Genomic DNA, 6,671 nt, shown 5'->3' with positions numbered 1-6,671 from the left:
ATCTTTTCAAAGGATGAAATGATGTATGAGACAGTCTTAGTTCCTGGCTTACGGCTTTATTGTTAGTGGACGTATTGAATTATTTCATCCTTTCTCTTATCTGCTCTGCAAAGTACATGATTAATTTCAGACAGCAGCAGAAGCTCTCACACTTATTTATTTATTTATTATTATTATTATTATTATTATTATTATTAATTATTATTATTATTATTTAAAAGCAAGCAATGTATAAGGAAACTTCATTGCTATATATAACAGTTTCTACTGTATCAGCATATCCAGAGCAAACCTATCAAGCTTCCATGGGCTCCTTTGAGAGGAAGAGTGGGCTATAAATTTAAATAAATAAATAGGTTAAAAGGCCCAGCTCTAAGAAGGGCAAAACCGAGCACCCAGGTAGCTTGGGCCTATTCACATGTGTTCAGAATTTGATCCAGTTTTCTCAGTTGGGCTTACTATCTACTAGAGTGAGGGTTGGATTGCGGCCTGCACATATCTACTTTGAACTGCCAAGTCCTGCTGAGACTTACTAGGTAGGCCAAACTACACACAACATCAGTTGCATGATTGCAACCTGAGCAGCCTTGAGACCACAGGTGTTGGGGAAGGATAGCTTCCCTGCCTAATTTGCAGTGCTAAGCTAGGGATGAAAAACCAGCAGCCCTCCATATATTGCTGGACTCCTATCAGCCTTAAGGATGGCACTGTGGTCTAAAGTACTAAGCCTCTTGGGCTTGACAATCACAAGGTCTGTGGTTCAAATCCCCGCGATTGAGTGAGCTCCCATTGCTCTGTCCCAGCTCCTGCCAACCTAGCAGTTTGAAAGCACATCAGTGCAAGTAGATAAATAGGTACCATTGCTGCGGGAAGGTAAACTGTGTTTCATGCGCTCTGGCTTCTGTCATGGTGTCCCCTTGCGCCAGAAGCTGTTTAGTCATGCTAGCCACATGACCTGGAAAAGCTGTCTGCGGACAAACACTGGCTCCCTCAGCCTGAAGCGAGATGAGTGCTGCAACCCCATAGTTGCCTTTGACTGGACTTAAACATCCAGGGGTCCTTTACCTTTACCTTTACCTTTACCTATCAGCCCCATCCAACAAGGGCAGTGGTTAGGGATAATGTGAGTTATAACCCAACATCTGAAATGTCACATGTTCCCCATTGCTGAGCTAACCTATGTAGCAAAAAGGATTTATGAGTCCCAGTGTGCCTTTAAATGAAGTGCTAAGCAACAAAAGGCAATTAATGGGACCTCAAAGAAGTCAGCCAATTTGAAAGAAAGGTGGGGTGGATTAGGACCTCAACAGGTACAGAGGCTGTAATAGATGATGGGGCAGGACTCAGGGAGACAGCCATCAGTGGGTGGTATCATAGATGCTTGTGATCTTCCCCACAGGCATCTGTCTGGCCAAAACTGAAGACAAAGGTCTACTAGATGTACCTTTGGACTGATTCAGCAAAGAAACAAAGGGACATTGAGTGGGTGTGTAAGGAGGCTGCATCCTAAACACAATGGTCTTTCTTAGCTTTGGAAAGGGAAGAAGAAAAAGAAAAGGATTCAGACTGCAGGGAGAATTCTATACCCCTAGCACAATTTTCCAAGTTTTTGCAAAGGACATGGCTAAGCCATTCTGTTCTTTCCAGGATTGCACAAGAATCCTGGAAGCAGTTGAGGTTCCTGCTTTCAAAATAAAGATGTTCTGCCAAGTGCTTCTTTCCCCCTTTCCTAAAAATAGATTTTCCAGAAATTAACCAGGCAGTCCAGCGGCAGGGTGCACGGGGATAAACTATCAGAGCTTACACTTCAGGTAAGCCTGGTTGTAGAGAAATAATAATAATAATAATAAAGCCACATTTGACACTGGCCTGGCTTCATTCACCAGCTGAATGAAAGCATTTCTGGGTTTTTCAGCTTGTTTATTTTGTTTTAAGAAATTCATTTCTTCATCTGCTGCTTCAGTCATCTGTAACCACTAGATTTTGAGAGCAGTTTAGCCAAATCAGCAACATCAAAAAACAGTTGGATAATTTCAGGAAGTTGAAATATCTATATTGTTGTTATTGTCATCATAACATGTCCTCTTTAAAATGTGTTTTATTTGTGTTTATACTGCTTGTTTCAGCTTTAGTCTGTGATTTAGTTTTAATGGCATGTTGTTTGCTTTTTAGACTATACACCACTTATTTTTGAAACAGTAAGCCCTTTATAAACACTTTTAAATAAATAAATGACTCCTATTCCCCTCGTAATAATTCCCAGCATTCCCTAGGAAGAGAGATTGACTTAAACTACTCAGAATTGTAGCTCTGTGAGGGAAATAGGGGCCTCTTAACAATTCTCAGCTCCCTTAACAAACAGTTTCTCAGAATTCTTTGGGGGAAGCTGTGGCTATTCAAAGTGGTATGTGTCTTTAAAAGTGTCATGCAGATGGTGCCTTCCTCTTAAGTAACTTTTGCTTAAGCACAGCATCTTTAAACCTTTAACACCAAATTCTTCTGTGAACTAGTTGAAGAAGCAATAGGGTTCTCTTCCTCTTCTTGGCAATCTTTCCCTGCTGATATCCTACCAGCCTCCAAGCCTTCTGCATCCTCCTGTAAATTTTCACATGTTCCCTCTTTCCCCTCAGGCAAAATTACACTTCCTCCTGCCCTTTAAATGTCTCCATTTGGCCAGTTTCGCCTGTTAGGGGCCAACTAGAGGAAAAGTTAGCACGTTGTCTTTCAGTGCACAGGGACTTTTAAGCACAACTTACCAGCATGGTGTGTATGCATGTGATCCAGATTGGGACCAGATCATTGGAGTTATATGTATGCTATTTAGTGCTATGGGAGCTGGTTTTTTCAAAGCCTACCTGGACAGTGTGGGTGTGTGGAGAGCAGTGACACTTCTTGAATTGTGTGGGGGTGGAGGAAAGGTTAAAACTTCCCTTCCTGAATGATGCGTTCCCAACAAAAATTGTCCCCTCACCTATACACAAAAATTTAAAACCATGATGTGCTTGGGAGAGATTAGCTTAGTGCCCCATTTAGTTAAGCCTGATAATACAACACGTAGGTAAAGGGTAAAGGGACCCCTGACCATTAGGTCCAGTCGTGGCCGACTCTGGGGTTGTGGCGCTCATCTCGCTTTATTGGCCAAGGGAGCCGGCGTACAGCTTCCGGGTCATGTGGCCAGCATGACTAAGCCGCTTCTGGCGAACCAGAGCAGTGCACGGAAACACCGTTTACCTTCCCGCCAGAGCGGTACCTATTTATCTACTTGAACTTGGACGTGCTTTCAAACTGCTAGGTTGGCAATACAACACATATAGGCATACAGATACTCAAAAGTCAGGGAAAGAGTTGATTAACAAGTTGAAAGTGGCCACATTTGGCTCCAGTGCCCACACTGGGATTCAAGAGGAAGGTTTACCAAAATGCTTCCCACCATTTGATCAAATAGACTCTTCTAGCAGCAGGGTGTTGTGTGCTGACTTAGCTAGAGGCATCCTGTGATCAGTAAGTGAAACAACGTCTGACCAGCTGTGCTTACCTGTCAGCTGCAGTCCCATTATAAATGGTTGCTATTTATTTAGTACAATGCAGCTGCTCTACCTGACACAGCATCTGGCATCGGAGGCTGTTGCCGCTGTAACCATGCCAGCCCACAATACTGCATTGGCAAGATATCCTGGCAAAACACTCAACCACTGAATAATCTAGGAGTTTGTTTAATACTACTGTACCCAGAAGAATTAGGCTGTACATTTCTGATGCCAGCTGCTTCCTTAAAAGTAAAGTCTATTGAAATCTGCAGAATTAACCCCCAACAGTTGATCTCTCTCTCTTTCTCCTGTAATTCGGAGCCATTGAATTAAAATATAGAAATTAGAAAGGCTTTATTAAGTCTAGTTTCAACGTTCTCCTTCCAGCATCATAGCAAACTAGAAGACTCGGTCATTTCTCTGCATGGGACGTTTTCAGTGGATTCTGTAACAATATCCTACTGCAGCATACAGGCATGAATGCATAGCATTTCAGACAAATTAACTAGGTAAAGTCTACGTACAATGCATTTAAATACGGCATAATCCAGGCCAGAAGAAATGGATCACCAGTTGGGGTGGAGTCATTTTTTAGCTTCCTGGCAGGTGGATCACTGTGGCTTACCACAAGAGGAGTGCTGTGGTGGGAAAGATGTTGTGGCATAAACATGCTGGAATGGGGCCAGCCCACCTAGCAAGCCACTTTTGATTCAAACTTAGAGGGCTAGGTTTTGATGCTAGATGTTTTGCATGAGGAACTCACTCTTAGGTTCCAATCAGTGCCTTTGCCAGCAGTTCTTGAACATAGATCAGTGCAGCTACCACACAACCTATGTCTCTACTACTGTGTGGACTCAAGGTGGTTGAGTATCTTCCCTATTATGTATCTAATTGTTTATTGATACGAAGTATTCAATATATCTTGCTGATCTGTTGTTGTCGTTTTAAAAAAGGTACCAATTGGGCAAAGTCCAAAGATAGCTTTTCTTTTTGTTTTGTAATAAGGATCTCACAATATTGAGTCGCTTCCTTCTCAAGAACATTATCCAAATGTTATGAATCAAATGCAAAATATTATACTGCAGAAGCTTGTTTCAATTAATTTTAATTTTTGCATGTTTCCTTTGTTACAGTTAATAACTACTTTAAAAAAAGTAAAATAGAAAGTGGTATGATGGAATGATAGGCATCTAACTGGGTTAAGTGAAATTTAGCAATTATTTCATTTCCTGGATCGACTGCCATGTTTTAATTAAGCTGGCAGTCGATGCTTGATAAAAAAAATTTCATTTCTCACCTCGTTCATTCTACAATGTCCACCTCCCTGTTTTATATTGTTATGACCGATAGTTATAAGCAATGAATCGGTACTGAACACTTTCATGCTATGCAGCAAGGTATAAACACAAATAATGAATAAAAGACTCTAGCTGAATCAATATATTGATTGAGCAAGTATGAGTGAGGGACGTAGAAAAGGTGATGCATCAAACTGAGATTTACAGCTACAGATGCCAATCTTTCTAAAAATCTTTCAGTTCTGCAGCAAATCCTGGCGTAGAGTTTATTCCCTTCGTCTTTGCACCCCTATATAATGTAACTTTTGCAAGGTCAGCTTTGATAACCATCCCAAGCTACTTGCATCTTTCTGTTGAGAATGAATGGGCTCAGGTTGTGCCCTTCTGCTTATGGAAGGTGCTTGATTAATGGGTACAGGAGGAAATGAGGAATTTTAGCAAATTTCCTTCTTTATTGAGCACCTCCTTCTGCTCCACTTCCCACCATGTTCCAAAGGGAGGTGCAGGGAGCTAGAGGCGGAAGTGGGAGGGGGGAAGACACCTGTGGACATTACATCTTCTCTAATCCAGTCAGAGCTTTCTGTGCATGGAAGGACACAGCTGGACACAACTCCCAAGGGTTTTAAGGGCAGACTACAAAGGCATTCATAATTGTACTCCAGGTCTGTATCACTTCTTACATCACTTTTCCAACACAAATTCTGCAGCTGAATTCCTAAGCTCAGATGGCTCACTGAGCACAGCGAGAAACACTTCAGAGTAAACATGCATTGGATAGGGCTGTAACACTCCTGTCCTGGAAAACTGTATCAATACTGTACAGTGGGAATTACTGTATGGGGAAGCCTTTTTCAATTCCGGGTGAAACACTTTGGGATGTCACTAATTGGAAAATGGAATAGTGGAGAGAGGCAACTATAGGCACTTGTGGTGGACATGCCCAAAGGTGGCAAATATTGGAGAACAAATGTTTAAGGAGATAAGTAAAATTACATATCAGCATGTCACAAAATCTTCTGAGTTTGCATTACTGAATCTATTAAAATGAGAATCAGGACCTGGTAAACTACTATAGTGGTACCTCGGGTTAAGTACTTAATTCATTCCGGAGGTCCGTTCTTAACCTGAAACTGTTCTTAACCTGAAGCACCACTTAAGCTAATGGGGCCTCCTGCTGCCACCGCGCCACTGGAGCATGATTTCTGTTCTTATCCTGAAGCAAAGTTCTTAACCTGAAGCACTATTTCTGGGTTAGCGGAGTCTGTAACCTGAAGCGTATGTAACCCGAGGTACCACTGTAATTGGATTTCTGTTCCAGGCTGCACATATTGTTATAGCCACACTTTGAAAGGACTGAAAAGGTCAAACTTGAGTGCTTGGTACAAGAGAGTATGGGGGGGGGGGGAGAATACTAACAAATTGAGACTGGGAAGAGGAACAAAACACAAAGATACCTTTTGTGGGAGAATGGTGGAGCTGCATTTTGCTTACGGATTCTCCAGAAAACCAAAAACCAGTTCCAAAGGTTTATACTAACTTTTGGTTCATGGAATAGTTTATAGATCAGGGGTCAGCAAACATTTTCAGCAGGGGGCCAGTCACTGTCCCTCAGACCTTGTGGGGGGGCCAAACTATATTTTGAAGAAAAAATGAATGAATTCCTATGCCCCGCAAATAACCCAGAGATGCATTTTAAATAAAGGACACATTTTACTCATGTAAAAACATGCTGATTCCCAGGCCGTCCACGGGCCGGATTTAGAAGGCAATTGGGCCGGATCCGGCCCCTGGGCCTTAGTTTGCCTACCCATGTTATAGACGTATACTGTTATAACTTGTGGTTATG

Source organism: Podarcis tiliguerta, assembly GCF_965153285.1.
Source record: "Podarcis tiliguerta genome assembly, chromosome: 1".
In the NCBI taxonomy this organism is placed as follows: domain Eukaryota; kingdom Metazoa; phylum Chordata; class Lepidosauria; order Squamata; family Lacertidae; genus Podarcis; species Podarcis tiliguerta.
Note: the sequence above shows the minus strand (reverse complement) of the source record.